The sequence below is a fragment of the Diadema setosum genome, chromosome 19, assembly GCF_964275005.1.
Source record: "Diadema setosum chromosome 19, eeDiaSeto1, whole genome shotgun sequence".
Taxonomy (NCBI): domain Eukaryota; kingdom Metazoa; phylum Echinodermata; class Echinoidea; order Diadematoida; family Diadematidae; genus Diadema; species Diadema setosum.
In genome coordinates this window covers 6,800,228-6,818,658 of record NC_092703.1, presented here as the reverse complement: position 1 = coordinate 6,818,658, position 18,431 = coordinate 6,800,228, and the positions used below count along the sequence as shown (strand labels likewise).

At 38.9% G+C, this 18,431-nt stretch overlaps 1 protein-coding gene across 1 annotated transcript in view; it reads right to left on the bottom strand.

The window, feature by feature from the left end:
• The window catches only part of LOC140242956 (SWI/SNF-related matrix-associated actin-dependent regulator of chromatin subfamily A containing DEAD/H box 1-like), a 112,921-nt gene that overhangs the window by 21,568 nt on the left and 72,922 nt on the right, over positions 1–18,431 (bottom strand). The window lies entirely within an intron of this gene.

Below are 18,431 nucleotides of genomic sequence, written 5' to 3'. Positions count from 1 at the left end.
CTAGCTCCGATCCACGTACATGTTACATGTACAATGTACGTAGCTATAGCCCGCGCTCGTAATTCGATTTTGGGTCGGGTTGACCCAGTTTGAAAATTGATTTTAAAACGATGATTTTCTCTCTTTTATCGAATGGTATAGACAAAGAGCGACAGGTGAGGTATGTTACTGTTATAACTTGTACTTGAAGTCATATTGGACCTGTTTTATGCAGTTTTGATTTTCGTGGGTTTGCAAATGTGGGCTAGTACCTTTAAAACAATGATGCCGACTATAACGTTGACTACAAGAAGAAGAAGAAGGAACGTTTACAATTAGGCAACCATGGAAAACTGTTGTCGTTTATGGTCTTGACAGAAAAGGAAAAAGTATGCACACAATATGTAAAGATGTGGGAGAGGCTGCTTACACCTCTGCAGATAAAAAGATATAGTGATACATAATAAATCTACAAAAATAAAACAAAAACCCCCAAAACAAAAACAGATTTGGAAGGGGAAAAACATATTTTGGTTTCAAAATTGGAAAACTACACAGATTTAACATGTAAAATGAAATTTCAAACTAGGCTCTATAAAATAGAGAGTGACCTACACTGTAGCATATCAACTCATCGCTTTTGTTGATTCCAAAAAAAAAAACATTTGAATGGGACACCTGGTACAAGGAGGCAATGGTATTAAAGGATCGAGGTACCTGGTTTAGATGGTTTAGAAAGTGTTTTAAAGGTAGGGGATACCTTTAGACCTCCCAAAATGCAGCAAAACATTAAATATGAACCTCAGGGGACTTGTTTAGGCCACTGCTGAGAAATTTGGAAGTCATGCAGTTATCTACAATTTGAATAATGCACAAAACTCAACTACTCAGTAGTTCTGTGTGTCAGCCACACTTTAGCATTTTTGTTGCAGTCTTCTGTATTTCTTTATCTATAAACACAAATCTAAAAGTATAAGAGCTGATGTAATAACATATAGAGTGTGTGGCAAGAATATATATAAAAATGTTTGTAAGTTTTGATGAACTTTCTTCACAAAATATACATGATGGACACACATGCAGTGCATGGGTCTGCAAAGGTAGCCTAGTAATGTACTGGAATTTACGGTGAGCCCCGAAAAAAATTCAATTCAAAATCTAACGGTCAATAAAAATGTACTAAATGTTACCTTCCACTTTCAATACTTCATGGGAGTTTCTAAAATGATACTCTCTTCAACATACCACTGTATTTATACAACTCTTCATTTGAGGCATGCAAATGGGATTCTCTACCTTTAATACACTATGCATGCCTGGAAGTTAAAGAAAAAAAAGTGCAGGTCTCATGATGCAGAATACAGTCACTCCAATTTAACTGGGACTGTCTGGAAAGTTTGTTTATTTTAAATTCCATCTGGGAAGATGGCTGGAAAGCCACTGGAAAGCCCATATTCAAGGAGATACCAACTTCTGGACATAAAAAACAACCCCAACATATTAGAATTATATTTTAAAAAAAAAAATCAGATTTTGGAGAAGAAGATCAGAATTTCAAGAAATCTTGACACCACAAGCCCATTGGCCATGGGCCAGTGAAATGTCAGAAAAGAATGGGCAATTCAAAGAAAAATGTTGCTATTTTATCAACATTGATGAAAAAACTGTAAAGCATCAACATATTTCCTGCCCATTAAGGCTTGTTGTTCAATGCTTTTGTAGGGGTTGCATGAAATTATAGAAACTAGTATATCTTTCTATATGATAATGCGGTTTTCTACAGTTTTCTGCAGTGTTTCTTATATTGGCTTATTTTTTTCTTTTCAAATTTAAAAGATACTAGAAATGTCGCTATGGCAACTGGTATGCCTCCGCCATAATGCATACGTAGTACAATATCTTGACAATATGTGATGACAGTTTCACATAACTAGCAAAATATCAAAATGACAGGTTTGTCACAAATACATTGAATGTTCACTTTCCTTTAACTAGGTTTATTTGGATGAATGTCTATACTGTCTATGAAGAGTGCAGGTATTGGGGGATTTAAGGATTTATACCCAACTTTTGACTCTTTTATAAGTTTAAAGAAGAAGTGAAATCTAGCACTTTCACATAAATGACCTTTGACCTTTTAGCAAGAAACTTCCAAGAGAATCTGTATTGGGTAATACATACATACACAAAGTTTCAAGAAAAAAATCCTGCAGGCACTGCATAGATAAGAGGGAAATAATGATGAGTTGACCTTGACCTTTGACCCCTTACCTTTGACCCATGACCCCTAAATTCCCTACATGATCACTGCCAGTCAGTACATGCATATATACAAAGTTCCATGAAGATACCTTGAAATATTTGTGAGATATTGAGAAAAAAGTGAGATTTTAACATTTTCACTTAACCTTTGACCCTTGACCTTTGACCTTATGACCCAAAACTCTCTCTGGGGAATCTCTTTTAGGTAGTTCATATATACACCAAGTTTCAAGAAAATACCTCCAGGCATTGCATAGATATAGGGGAAATAGTGAAATTTTGAGCATTTGACCTTGACCTTTTGACCTTGAGCATGTGAGCCCAAAAGTTGATAGGCACAACTTTGCCCACTCATACATACACATGCCAAGTTTCATTAGGATTCCTCTCACGGTTTTTTAGATATGCTGTCCACAAATTTGATTATGGACAGAAGAACGGAAGGACGGACCGACGGACGGACAACCCGAAAACATAATGCCTCCGGCGACACTTCGTGGCGGAGGCATAAAAAAGTTGTACTTTCAAGAGGCAATATCACAGAATCGATCTTCCCTCTGTTTATCATACTGAATACCATAAAATCATATTGGTTGCATCTCTGTATTCAGCTGCACTAGCTTGTCTTTCATGTGGTCCAGTTTCAAGTGTATGGTGTAGTTGGGGCAGACTACAGCCTTATTATCAACTTGCTGCATAACAACCTGTATATCAAAGCTTAAGTATGGTGGCTCTATTGTAAAAAAAAAAAATGCTTGTCAGTGATATTCAAGCGTGTTAGGATACGGTTTGATGGGTAGGCCAATGTAATCATATTTCATATGGATGGCTAACCTTCCAATATCTTTTATAAAATGGGCTTTAGAATCTCTGCAATCTGATTGGTCAATTGTCATGAATTGATTTTTACTGATCCACACTGAGCCATGCATCCAGTCAAATCAGAACACATGGCTCAAGCCTTGTATAGTGTTTTCAGTGTACTGGATGCATGCTGGGGAAAAAGTTCAATTTCATGAATTTACAGGCCCATTCTATTTTTTTTTTAAAAAATATGCACAGGTCTATTTGGTGGATCAGTGAGAATTGGGTGCTCTCATTTAACTTTGCAAACAGTCTAAAACCCACTCGCTGCACTCGTGTGTTTAAATAGTTCCAAACTAGTGCATCAAATTCTCACCAATTCACTCTGTTCTGTGCATAATTTGCATATGAAACTGGGACAGCCGGATACTTGCATAAAAGGTCCAACTCCAAAGTCGTCTCAATTAAAGCAGTGACGGTTGTATGACTAGGATCAAAATTTTTGGTAAACAAGATGATCAAGACAATGTCCAGGCATGGATGGTCCTTCAGTTTGGATGAGAGAGTAGTTCTGGGTAATTTATCATGAAGTATCTCCATTCATACAGAGAAACTGAAGTGGTATCAAAACCCCATTGTAACATTCTTGAACGAGACAGAAACTTTGCACATGTTTTTCAAGAGTGCTCTGTCTCTTTACCGCATGCCCACTTCACTCGGGCACTTCAGCCATTCTCCTACAGCCATCATTCTGGAGTAGAAAGTTCATAAATCCCAGTCACGCCTTTTTGGAGTTGATTTCACGCCAGGAGAAGATAAAGGAAATAAAACAAAAAACAAAACAACAAAAAATGACGGCATAATAACAGCCTACATCTTTTCATTTCGAGAAGAAAACACATTGCGTCATTCGGCTTTACACCTGGTATCATTAGGGACAAAACACATCCATCAAAAGTATTGGCGCTGACCAATCACATTAAAAGGCCGATTCCCTGGTACGGGTTTGTCCAATCACAAGACGGTAGTTACTTGCATTGTTTTTGCTCTCATGTCATAACAAAGTCACATTGCCGCTCTCATTTGTCCCTGCTTTAATACAAACGAAAATCAAATCTCCACCAGACTGATGGTTGTTGAATGTCTCAATTCCTGGGAAGGCCAACCAACGCAGGAAGAACATGGCATCCCTTCAGTTGCATGCGATTTACAAATTTGCTGTACTCGTTTTATTCACGACGATGATTGATCCAGTACTTGGCGGGATTGGTAAGGAACTCTGCTCTATTCATTATTTTCTTGTGTTTTGGATGTGAAAGGACTTTCCTTTTGCACACTGTAATCCTGTTGACATTGTGCATTCACATTATTAAAGGGAAATAAGAACAAGGCCTATCAGGGCAATTATCCCCCCCCCCCCAGCTAAATACTGGTTCACAGTTTAGGTATCAAAGTTAACCCGCTGAGGACGAGTTCCAAATATACTCAGGCAGGTGTCTGTGGGAAATGCGTGTTGTAGCAAAATCAGTCCGTCCTCAATGGTTTAGAGTAAAGGCTGGGTTTAGGGTTGGGTTTAGGGTTGGGTTTAGGGTTGGGTTTAGGGTTAGGTTTAGGGTTAGAGGTTGGAGTAGGGTTAGGGTCAGGGGAAGGGTCTGGGGTAATTGTCCAGGGGGTAATTGCCCTTGACCCGAACTAGGAGGCTTGCGTAGGAGACAACTAATACTGTATAGAAGAGGGGAGGAAAAAGGGGACAGGAAGGGGGGAGGAGAGGCTTCTGAGATGCAGACTAGGTAAGACACCAAAAAGTGTCAGATTAACATGGATAAAACTCTCAACAGTCCATGCTTCTAGACTTCAATTCCAAAAACTTGGATGGGGTGTTTTGAGAAGTTTTGAGAAAAAAAAAAAGTACTGTAAAAGTGGAAATTTTCGCGGTGTTGAAATTTTTGCGCATTTCGCGCAACAAGAAACAAGCGCGAAAATAAAAGCACGCAAATACTTTTGCATGCTGTATGTTCCAGTGGTTGATGTCTTGATTCCGCGGAATTAAAAACACGTGAAACTCTTTTCGTTTGGCCAAGCGCGAAAAATTAGTCGCGCGAAAATATCCACTTTTACAGTAAACAGAAGAATTTAGGGCAAATTAAAGCAAAAAATGAATGTGGGGAAATTATCAATGTGCTCCTTTTGTCTATGGAAGCTTCATGATGATTGTTACCTTATAAAGTACTGTAAAATCTGTCATAATTACCATTCCAGTACAAACAGAAAGCAGAACAAAAAGTAACGAAATCTTACAGAATAAGTCTGTTTTCAAAACACAGTCATGAATATGTTTTATGATTTTAATACTCTAATACTCGGAATGGCCATGGAAAGATGTCTTTGACTTACAGTTCTTTTTTTTTTGGGGGGGGGAGGGGTTACAAAATATTTCAGATCTCACGATTCAGCAAATTTAGTCTCTTCCTCATATCCATTGCTCAAGTCATGAAAAGGGAATAATTAATCAATGTGAAGGGTATAATCCATTTGTTTCCACTTCACATCAACCAAAGGAAATCTCGTGAACACTGCTTGCATGCAGGTGAATAGGAAACTTGCGAAGTTTTGATCTCATTTCATTAAATTTGCAACAGTGGTACTTCACTGTTCAGAGAACATCTTAGAAAAATTATTTTCTAGTGTTTGGGGGCCTTATTGTCATGTGACTATCTCACTTGAGTTTGTTAGATTTTATTTTTCCTGCAGGTCAATATTATGAACATTGCATACTGAAAAGGAGCTGTTCTGATTTCGCCTTTGGAGCACTGAACAAACAGCGATCTGACTTTAAAGAGATCGTATAGTTTTGGTTGAGACCTAATTTCGGGTTTCTAACATTTTTTGGTGAGAAATTGAGAAACCTCTTGTGAAATATGAAAGAGCATGTAATTCTATGAGGAATTCAACATTTATTTGATGAAAATTGGTTTTGAAATTGCTGATATCAAAAAAAGAGCGATTCTAATAAAGTGTGGGACCCACACTTTATTACGATCACTTTGTTTTACTTAGTTTTTGGATGTTTCAGTCATTCCAAACCCAATTTTCATCAAATGAACTTTGAATTCCTCTTAAAATGGTATGCTCTAAACTATATCATAAGTGTTTTCTTGGTATCTCGCAAAAAGTTAAAAGCCCAATTCTCATCTCCACCAATACTGTACTATCCCTTTAAATAACGACCCTACCACTTCAAAGAGAATATTCAGACATCTTAATTTCATGAAGTGCAGGTATAAAAGCCACGATACAGTGGATAGGGTTTTGGGACCCTTGAACATAAAATCCTGGGTTCAGGTGCATACATCTTTGGACATGATGTTTTGTCAACTAATCTAATTTTCTGGGGCTGTAGTAATACAAGCTGTGCTTTTGATTATTAAAAGCACCCCCACTTTGGTTCTTTTGACTACTACTACGTTTTACGAACATACCCCCCCCCCCTCAAAAAAAAAAAGACGACAAAAGGTTATTGTATAGAAGTAATCATTGTAACTCAGTTTTGTTTGTTTCTTGTTTTTGAGAACACAAAGTGGAAATAAGTTGAAATCAATCAAATCAATCAAACTATGCCCCCTCTTTAAGGAAGGTGTATGAATTGGAACCTGACAATGCTGTGGGTAGTGATAGTAGCTTGGCCGTTTAGGAGAACAGTGCTACCCAGGTATGGTTATAATTTGTCACTCTGAAAATGAAATAAGGTTGTTGTTCCAAAAATGGTGTAGGGTTTGTTATTCCAAAGGTTCATTAATCTGAAAATAAAAAAGGTTAATCATTCTGAAGGTTGGTTAATCTGGAAATGAAATAAGGTTTGTTAGTATGCAAATTCTTTTCATTTCTGGATTAACAATTGATTTTATTTCATTTTTTGAAGTACTGAACTTTTGGAATAATGAACCTTATTTCACATTTGATTTAACAAACTTTCAGAATAACAAATATTTGGAATAAAGAACTTCATCCCCAGGTATAATGCCATATCATAATTATTCAGATTTCTCTCTCCCTTTCTTCTATGCAGAGCGGGAAAGAGAAAAAGAAATATGTACCCACACCAATAGAAAACTAACTAGAAATGTCGCTATGGCGACTGATGCCTCCGCCATAATGCATGATTCTCCCAATAGGCGTATAGTACAATGTCTTCACAATGTGTGATCCATGACAGTTTCACATAACTGGCAAAATATTGAAATGACAGGTTTGTCAGAAATGTCTTGAACTGGGTTTGCTATAATTTTCTAAGAGTGCAGGTACACATATTTGGGGAATTTTGGGGAAGTTTATGCACTGAGTAATTTCCAAGGTACGAAGAAAGAATGTGATGACGGTACAAAATAGATTTTTTTTTTTTTTTTGGGGGGGGGGGGCATTGAAACCTGACCTGTGACCCTTAACCTTTGACCGTTGACCTTCTGGCTGGAAATTTCCCAGAGAATCTCCATTAGGTAATGCATGTATTAAGTTTTGAAACTAATAATGCAAGCATTGCATATACTAGTATATGTGGGAAATAGTAAAATTTTGAGGAGTTGACCTTGACCTTTGACCCCTGACTATTGACCCATGACCCCTAAATTCCCTAGATAATCCCTGCCAGACAGTACATGCATATGTACCAAGTTCCACGAAGATACATCGAACCATTTGCGAGAAAAGTAATATTGCAACATTTTCACCTAACCTTTGACCTTTTGACCTTTGACCTTATGACATGAAACTCTCTCTGGAAAATCTTTACGCAGTAGTACATGTCCACACCAAGTTTCAAGAAAATACCTTTGGGCATTGCATAGATATGGGGGAAATTGCAACATTTGTAGCATTTGACCTTGACTTTTTGACCTTTGACCTCTAGCCAATGTCACTAAAATCTACTCAACTAATTGTCCCATCATACATCATCCTTGGACCAAGTTTGATGAAAGCTACTTCATCCAGTTTTGAGTTATCACGTAAACAGAAAAAATTTAGGATTTGACCTTGATCTTTGACCTTTGACCTCTGTCCGATTTCACTGAAAAACTAATCAAGTAATTGTCCCATCATACATCATCCTCCAATGAAGTTTGGTGAAATTTGCTCCATCCAGTCTTGAGTTATCGCATAAACGGATACAATTTCATGATTTGACCTTGACCTTTGACCTTTGACCTTTAGCCGATTTCACCCAAAATCTAATCAAATAATTGCCCCATCATACTTCATACTTGGACCAAGTTTGGTAAAATTCCAGTAAATATTACTCAAGTTATCGCGTAAACGAAAGCGGACGGACGGACGTACGGACGTACGTACGGACGTACGTACGGACGGACGGACAACCCGAAAACATAATGCCTCCGGCACCACTTCGTGGCGGAGGCATAAAAAGCATTTAATCATTGCTAGTGGCAATTAATCACAGTTGTACTGTCTCATTTCAAACAAGAACACATATCCTTAGCCAACGATGATTACATCACAATTTCATCGGAGGATCTGGCAGACGGTGTGAGGCTTTCTATTTGGACTTTTCAAGCGCAAGAAGGGCGTAAGGTTTGGTTCGGCTTTGATCGCTTCAATTTCTACGAAGGCTTCCAGTTTCTGAAGATTGGCGATGGTCTCGATCGCCACCCCGACACCACATTGGCTACATTCAGCGGCAAAAGTACTCCAAGCAGTGTGAGGTCTGTTACAAACAGTGCCTGGTTGAAGATTATCTACCCGAGAAATTTCCAGGAAAGTCTTGAATTGAATATGACGATCAAGTCCGTAGCGGATGAAGGTAAGTGAATTCTTCACACTAAGCTGATGATAACTATCCCTTTATTAAATGCAAGGGTTTACTACACGACAGTAGCAACAGTATACTTGATGCATCACCCAAAATTAGGAACAAAATCATACTGATCACTGCTGTAATAGTCTCCCTGCAACTACATCAGCCATACTAGCTACACTATTGATGGTCTAGATTGTTTGTGATATATATATTCTTTTTTATTTGCATGTTGCACACTGAAAGTGCTCTGAAATATTTTCTGATAGATCTCATCAGAGGAAAGAGAAGGGTTTTTTCAATCATTGTTGGGAAAAAAAAAATGAAAAAAATGTTTTACTGCCAAATGATGTAATGCAAAAATTAATGTAACTGCACATAAACATTGTTGTATTTGTACTTCGAAAAAAAAAGAAAAGAAAAGAGGGAGAACTAAAGAAAAATATATAACAGACAGACATTTAGTCAGTTCAAGTGGCAAATGATATTTCTTTTTGCCACAGTGCATCAAGTATTTTTGGTCTGTTTTGAAGTAGAGCTAGTTTCAGTTTCACTTCAATGTAGGTAGATCCAGAGAATGGCACCTGTCTTGCATCATATCTTTTAGATGTTTTTTTTTTTTTTTAACTCTCACAGTACTGGTGCTTGAACATGGCATGAACCTCACAATCATGTCCACTGACCATCCACAAAACTACCGCAACAACAACTACCAGTACTGGCACATCGTGGCCAATGAGGGCGCGCTCATCTCGCTGTCCTTTCAGTATTTCTACACTGAGGGAATGGAGGACATTCTTTTCATCGGTGACGGAGCTGACCGCTTCTTATTCAACAGCAATGAAGCTGACCGTTTGACCACAACCAACGACATCTGGAGAGGGTGGTCAGGTCATCGCAACGGAATGCTCCTCCGCGAGATGGACTTCACCTCCACCACCTCCTCCATCGTGGTTATCTTCAGGAGTGACTATAGCAAGTTCAAACCCGGTTTTCTGATCACAGTACGAGCCATCGATTTGCCATCAATCAGCACAACACCTCTGACAGGTTGGTTAATGTATTTCACATTGAGAGCAAGTTGGAAGAGATCAACCATGACTATTACTCACTCAGTATCACCTAGATAATTAAGAGACATACCAGTTCATATTCTAATTGCAATATTTCTTCTGGGGTGATTGAAGAAGTCTTCTCCAGTCATTTATTTTCTTCAATTTTAGGCAATCGCCGACTAAAAAAAAAAAAAAAAAAAATCCCCCAACTCATATCCTACATCTCCAAAGTAAGATGTCAGGACATAATCTAAAAGACAGGTAACAATTGAATTAATTCTTGCACCCACGGAAAGATTGCTACAAAGTTTTTCCTTAAAAATGTCTTCACTACATACATTTGTACATGACTATGAGTCAACAATCAAGTTTGTCTGGTCTTGTACTCGCAGACATTACGGCTCATCCAACTTCAAGGGATATTGTTCAGGAACACGGGAATGGCTGGCCAATTGGCACAGACAACGCATCATCGGTGACACAGGGTGCCATCCCAGCAACATCTCTCATCTCTATGGCAACATCACTACTTTTAGAGCAACAGACTAGTCCTTCAAGGACTTCATCACCCACTAATGGATCCACAAGCCATGGTATGCACCCCAAAACCAAGCCTTCATCAATACTGTCTCAAAGAAGATCGTAAGCTTTGGCTGACAAAAAAGAAAAAAAAAAAGGAAGAAAAAAGTAACCAGAGAGGAGTTCAGCTGCATACGGCGGTCAACTGGGATACCTCCATTCCATCATCTTTCTGCTCTGTCATCACTTATATGTTCTAACAGGAGCCCATTTTTGCCCTTCCTCCCTACTAAATTTGATCATTACTGTACACCCATGAAGGCATTATATTTCAGTATTAAATTTGCACTTTTAAATCATACTTAAAGATTGTAGTAGGCAGATGGATGGATGAACAACCTGAAAAACAGAGTGCCTTTGGCAGCCTTTCAGGGTGAGGGCATTCTACAGAATGGTGTGGAAAAAGAAAGTTCCGGTAAAAAAAAAATTCCTTTATGTACACCTACATGAGTGACACCAATAAGTCATCTTGGGAATCCAAGCTTTCAATTAGACAATGAACGGGAGAGTGTTGGTCATGGTACTAACCGCATTGACATGAGGCAACTTGCCTTGCCAGATGGTGTTTCACACGGTTGGAAAAAAAAATGAAGTATACACTCTAAAGTACCCTGAATGAATGGAACAAAATAATATTAAATGCAACCTGCAGAAGAGTCACAAGATAGAGGTGATAAATTAGATACCTGACGACTAAAAGCAGAACTGCACAAACGTCCAAACAAAGATTACATTTCTTGCGATAATAAATGAGGATAGGAACAGTAGAGGCAGTAGAGGCAGCAAGACAGCTCCACGACCAAAGTTTCCTCACAATGAGAGTTACAGTTGCAAAGTCATTTGGACTCAAGAGTCTTTGCAGGCAAATCTGCAATGACCTTTGACCTTAGCACATGACCTCAGTCACTCAAGTTGGTCGCAAATTGGCATAATGGTGGGTGGGGATGTTACTTGCAAGGAGAGAGTCAAGAGGGGGTAAACTTCAATGTTTGCAACGAACGACATACAGATGATGGATGAAGGCCATTTGTCCTATTGTCCCCACCCTCACTCTCGGTGAGAAGCAGAACAATGACGTCCAAGGGTGTGAGAATAATTTCTCTGAAGGACATCCTTTATATGTGACCCGCTACAACAAAATGATCCGAAAGTCACTGATGGCTGAGCCGAGAAAATTGAGTTTGAAGTCAGATCATCAAAATCGGTCAAAACGATTGGATTTCTGTTCTTGGCAAAATTTTGTAAGCTAATGTATCGCCTATCATCTAAAGAAATTTCGAAGCTAAATGATCAAAGGAAATTCAAGAAATTAGCATTTTTCTAAGCCATGATTTTCTGACATTCAACGGAACTGAAAAATGTCTGAAGACTTGGATTTAGCGCCGCAAATAAACTCTGCCCCTAGCAACGAGCGATTGATCTCATTGGTTAGTGCGTGGCACCCTGGTTACTGATTGGTCGTGCGTAGACCGCTGGCGCTAAGCTTGAATGAACATTGCGGGGGTTGCTATGAGCAGACCTTCTATTGGCAAGAGGTGAAAACTGTCTTACCTTCCCTTGATCACGATTGCGTCGGAACGAAAACTTTGAAGGCGGTTTTCTCGAAACGCTGATTTTATAGACTACTCGACATAGTCTCATAAAATCTTCAATATCTCCGCAACCGAGTACTTTTATGAGTCGTGTTATATACGAAATTAAAACGGAAAAGTATTAAGGGGATAATGTCATGTCATTTTCAGAAAATTTTCCTCCCCCGACTTTCGGATCTTTTTGTTGTAGCGGGTCACATATTCTATCAGATTATGCGATTTGACTAATATGGTAGTCCCACTTGTGACTTTCAAATTGCGTGCTCACTAATTGCTGACCGCTTGAACGGTTTGATGTTTCACTTTCTACAGAGTATGACATTTATGAGTAGTTTAAAAAGAGTTCACATCCTTTCACTTCCCTCTAACACAATGACTGAGGAAAACAATGTATTCTTTGAAATTTAGAATATTTACAAAGGAGCTAGATCAATGAAAGTCTTCAAAAACAAAAAAAAGAAAGAAAGCATAATCACTGTTGATGTTTAAAGTGCTTTGCCCTCCTGTCCACACTAGTGAAAAAATTGAAAAGAAGACAAAGCAATAGAAAGTGGGGGTGTCATTGAAGTCACGTTCAAAGTGCAGTACTCTTGCAATGTGACACACAATTGTCTTTCAAATCAATGATTCTTGCATTGAGCTGTTTTTAATAGTTGCAACTGATTGACAAACTGCCCTTCTTCGGCATAAATATACACTGATCATTCAGTCTTCAGTAGCAGCATGATAAAAAAAAAAAAAAAAAAAAAAAAATCATGAGCATGCGACTACCCAGTTTCCGCCCAATAGCAAATGATTCAACTCCCTTATACACTTTGTAGCAGCATGTTTAGACAAAACATTGCCTGTCTAGCAATTAGGAAATTATTGGTTCAAGACCAACTCAAGTATGTATGTCCATGATTTCTTTCTCATGGCTACAACTCAAACAGTGAATAATCAGTATTTAGTTAGGTCAAAGAAAGGCAATTTGTCAGTCAGATGCAACATTCTTCTTTTCTGTCTTTGTGTAATTGGATACAGATACTTCCAATCGCCTCCTCCTACTAATCATGGTGGCAATCTCTTCCTTCACCACCTTGGTGTTCCTACTGAAGTTCCTGAAATGGTTCTACAACAAGTATCAACAACGGAACAGAGGCAACATACATGTAACAAAGGTATTATGGATCACTCAATCTCAGGGCAAATCCTCCCTCTATTCCTGCTGCCGATGCTCATGTTGCTGTTGCTCCTCCTTCTCCTTCATCTCCTTTTTTCTTCTCCTTCAGATGAATCTCCCTTCTTTCATCCCAAAGGATCCTAAGAGAAAATCTTCCATTGCAAATGTCTTCTTTACCAAGCTCATCAAATGTTTATTATTGTGATGCACTCATGACATTTAGTAATGACTTGGTCTGCTTATGTTAGAAAAATATTACAGATTTGTTACAAATCTAGCCCCTTTGATTCACTGCAGTATTAAAGAATGATATCTTCTTGCCAACCTGACTTCTTAAAGAAGCAAACAGTGAAGCAAAAAGCATTTCTTGATATATGCAGTTTTTTACAAGTGACCATTATTCTGAAACTTTGACGTAGGTCAAAAAGATTGAAACCTGTACGCTCCTCAACAACTGTCCATTCTCTATCTAATGCTACACAGACCTATCATAAACGCAGAGCTCGACCACCAACTCCACACGACATCTCTACCAAGAAAGTAATCCGCAAAGAGGAAGTTGTCAAGGGTGTTCCCTCGCCCTATGATAGCCTGACCCTTAAAGATCAGGAGGAGGAAGGGTACTATGAATCCTTGTCTGACATCCAGGAACGATACCACATAGCTGAGGATCGTGGTCCCATATGGGACTATGACGCAGACACCGAATCTTTCTCCTCATCCTCGCGGCCAACGACAATGGTCCTCCCTGATGATGGTCCCAGAAAGGGAAGCAAGCCGCACCTTCCATTTCGCCCGGGGTTCTCCATCCCAGGAATGGAGAGAGTCATTGGTACATGTAGGATGCACCATACCTATGAGGTTCCTGGTTCCTGTGAGAGCCTTGAGAATCTGGATCTTGCCACGGTTCGCCACATCCAGCCTCGAAGTGCACAGAACACCTGGCGCACCAGGTCCATGAGGGTTTCGGGCACTCCACAGGCAGTTCCTGCAGAGCTGTTGAATGCATACGCAAACCGACGAGCGATCTGGATGCACATGCCTGGAGCTGGGGGCGAAAGGATCATGTCATGTTACACTGGAACTCCATCTTCAAGCGCCGCGGCAACGGTTCTACCGGAGGAAAGTGACAGCCAATGCAGCAGTGGCACAAACCGCTCATCATCAATCCGGTCATCAAATTCCTCGAGTATGGGAGAGGGCAGCATTGAGCTGGGCTGTCCGGAGAACTTGCAGATGACATGGCAGCGGTTGGAAGATGCAGACTGCGATAAAAGCACCGATGAATGTGGCTATCTTGTTCCAAGTAGTCCCATCAACTCGGGCACGCCTTAGACAAACTTTACTTCCTTTAATTTTCTTCTTACAAGGAGAAACGACCACATAAAAAGCAGGCAGAGACTTTGTCATGCAAGAGCTCACATGAGAGATACACAGACCATAACAATAGTGTCTATGATCCAATCATACTTGAAGATTCATGTATTACGATGGACCTTGGATCATGAAGACTGTTCCTTCTCTTCTTGCTACATTGCAGAACCTCCCTCCAAAGCACAAACTGAAATGCTCTCAGTCACTGCAAACAGGTATTACAGCATAAATGATTGATGCAAAGTGTCTATTTTCTGAAGAGTTTGATACATTTTGAACTAAGTGGCAGTCTTGCTTTAGTCTATGCAAGGGATTAAAGAAAGATTGATAAATGTCAAGTGTATAATTCCTGAAATGACTGTACATCTAAAAGTGATCGATGCCTTGCTGTACATTTTAAAACTAATTGGCAATTTACTTCAGTCTGGTAAACAGGATGTCCCAGCATGATCAACCAATGTCAGTTGTATACTTTCTGAAGAGTTGTACATTTAAAAGTAATCGGTGTCTTGCTGTAGTCTATAGGAGGTGTTGCAACATGATCAATAAATGTCAAGTGTATACTTTCTGTAGAGAATTTGTACATTTAAAAGTAATTGGCATCTTATTTCAGTCTATAAAAGGTGATGCAGTATGATCACTAAATGTTGAAAGTATACTCTCAGAATAGTTTTATACAAGTAGATTTAAAGCTATTCTAGCACCTCACTGTAGTCCATAAGAGGTTTTGAAGCATGATTGATAAATGTCACGTGTATTTGTTATCTGAAGAGACCTTGTATATTTAAAAGTAATCTGCACCCTTTTCAGTCTATGTTAACAGGTGTCTCAGCATGATCAATAAATGTCAGTTGTATACTTTCTGAAGAGTATGGTACGTTTTTTAAAGAACTAATTGGCACTCTTGCTTTAGTCCAAAATGGGGTCGCAGAATGATTCAGTCCTTACTTCAGTCTATAACAGGTGTGGCAGTATGATCAATACGGAAGTGCCAAGTGTATACTTTCTGAAGAGTTTTACACATCTAAAGCTAGTTGTCACCCTGCTAAAGTCCATAAGAGGTGCTGCAGCATGATCAAATGCCAAGTGTATACTTTCTTTTGAATTTTTACACATTAAAAACTATCCGGCACCTTGCTTTAACTAAACGATATACCACACAGTATTGTGAAAGACGCATGTAACTATTTGTGCAAAGTTAACTTTAGTACAGACTGTTCCCCTTGTGGAAGACAGAACACAGAAGGCAAAAACTGAAACATGGTTGTTCCTTTGGGTTCAGATTCAACATGATAAACACGATGAAATCATTATCAAGTTATTACATATATGCTTTGGGTTGGCCAAGCCCGGCAAATTGAGGTTTCAGTTCAATACTTCCAAGAATACTGACCCGCCGAGGAGCAGTTTGGAGACCTGTAACAGGACTTTCCATATCCCTAAAGCTATTCTTGATGGGCTCTACACTTATAGCTGCCACAGTTTTAAAAAATGATGGATACTTCAAGATGCTAATGGCATGAAGACTCTCGGACAGACTAAGAGCTGAAGAAGAAGAAAAAAAAAATGAAGAAGATTTATATGTGAACAAGAAGGACTACATTGTAGATACCATCATTTATCTCCTCAGCCATGAGGAGAATTCCAGACGGTTGTGAATAAAGCATTCTAGTTTGTACCTGTATCACCCTTTCTCAATGTTAATTGCTGGTACAGAGGCAATAAATCAAGATGGGCATTGTTAGAAACTGTCATCACAGTTTTTGTTTGCATTCGCATCACAAGATCACGACAAAGGACGCTCTGGCTGGGGATCACTACACACTCTCCCATTGAGAATTTCGGCCGAGCGGCATAACTGGCAAAATTTTGAACCCCTCCTGGCAATATGTTTGGAAGAAAAGTGAAGGTGTTTTTGATCACGTTTGCTACATTGCAGTGCATTCCGGTGGAGCCGTCAGGTAAATAGATCTTGGAGAGTTGAGTTACATTTTCGAGTGAAAAATTGAGCAAGGAAAATGGGATTCCATCAAGATTCACACCCGAGACCTCAGGACTGCTAGACCGGTGCTCTACCGACTGAGATATACTCTCATTTTCTTTGCTCAATTTTTCACTAATAAATTATCTGGTCAGTTTCCCTTTCTTTGCATTTATTAATTATATTTTGGAGCGAAATTAGCAACTTCATGTAGGCCTACTTTGGGCAAAGTCTTCTTATATGACGCTACTTAAGGCCGCATGAAGACAAAGTAAGAGATGTAGCATAAGTGAATATTGCTGATACCACTTTTGATAAATGAAGGAAAATATTTCAGGTGCACCTATTTTGTATGTACAGAAATATATTTTGTGTATATAACTCTACATATGTACATGCCTGTATGCAAGTATTTTACATGTCAATGTCTATGTGCACATTTATGAGTTTGTATACACTGTACTAAGGATGTGTTTATGTACATTTGTAGATGAATGACTTGTGTATGTGTAGTAGAAGGAAGGCGCTTGCTGTTTTTTGTTTGCTTTTTTATTTGTTTGTTTGTTTGTTTGTTTGTTTTTTGCAATTTGGACACCATGCTATGATATATATCGTCGCTGGGGTGACAAGACCTCATATCTACAAAATGTCAAATGTTCAGGAGAGCCAAAAAACATGGCAGTCAAACCACTATAGCGAATGGGATAGCCTTTCCTTTGACATGCCATGGTGGCTTCATTTTTGGGGTAAGACAGTTGGGATTTGGCCAGGACATCACTTAATCCGCTATTTGACCGCTAATCCAAAAGAGTCATTTCTACCAAAATTTCAGATACAAGGTCTTGTCACCCCAGCGACGATATGTGATGTCGTAATTCCTTTTGGCAGAATTTTATCACGATAATTTCTGAAAGTACTGTGATGATATTGTTAAAGTTCATAATACGACCATGCACAAAGTAGTCTTTGAGGCAAATAAACCATTCTAAATAGATGCTGGACTTTGCCTACATGTCTGCCTGTATTTTCTGTAATGCTAAAAACTGGAAGATGTCAGTTTGTAGTGCATATATGAAAGTGTGATAGAAGTACAAGCTAGTGTACAGTAACTGAGAATACTGCAGACTGCAATCATGTACTGTATACACCATATATTTCGTGAGTCAAAATTTTTGCGAATCAAGAACTCCTGACGATTTCCCGAGTGGTTAAATTCGCAATAGTGGAGTCCTGTACTGAACGGAGAAATGTACACATGTACATCACATTCACATCGGGATCAGAGTCAATATTTTCGTGTCTTTAATTTCACAAAAAGCACCGACTCGCGAAATTTGCAAAAATAAAATCCTCGTGAAATATTCGCCGTATAGTACCTGATCATGTTCTGAGGAGAGTTTTGAAAAAGTGAATGAGCCATAAAAGTGAGGATGACTATTAAAGAAGATTTGGAAGAGCCAGGTGAAGGAGGAAGAGCTGGGAAGGTTTGCTCTTGAAAGGAAGGGAGAACGCCCCAAATCGGGCAAGATGGCGAGGTGTGAAAGTGGTTCCTGTAAGAGTAAGGTAAATCCGGCCACCCCTGTTATCTGGGACAGACCGAGATCAAAATTGGATGATGATGATAGGATAGATAATGATGCTAAAAAAAAAAGAAAGAAAAGAAAAAGTGGAAACAACAGAAAATTTAATCTAAAAGTATTTGTTCTCATAACCAAGTGCTTTAACTATTAGACTTACATGACTCTTGCAGTAGGGGAAAACATGAATTGCCCTATAACAACTAACATTTAGAATACTACTAGGAAGAGCTGAGAAGTCTCTTAAGATTCCAAACCCT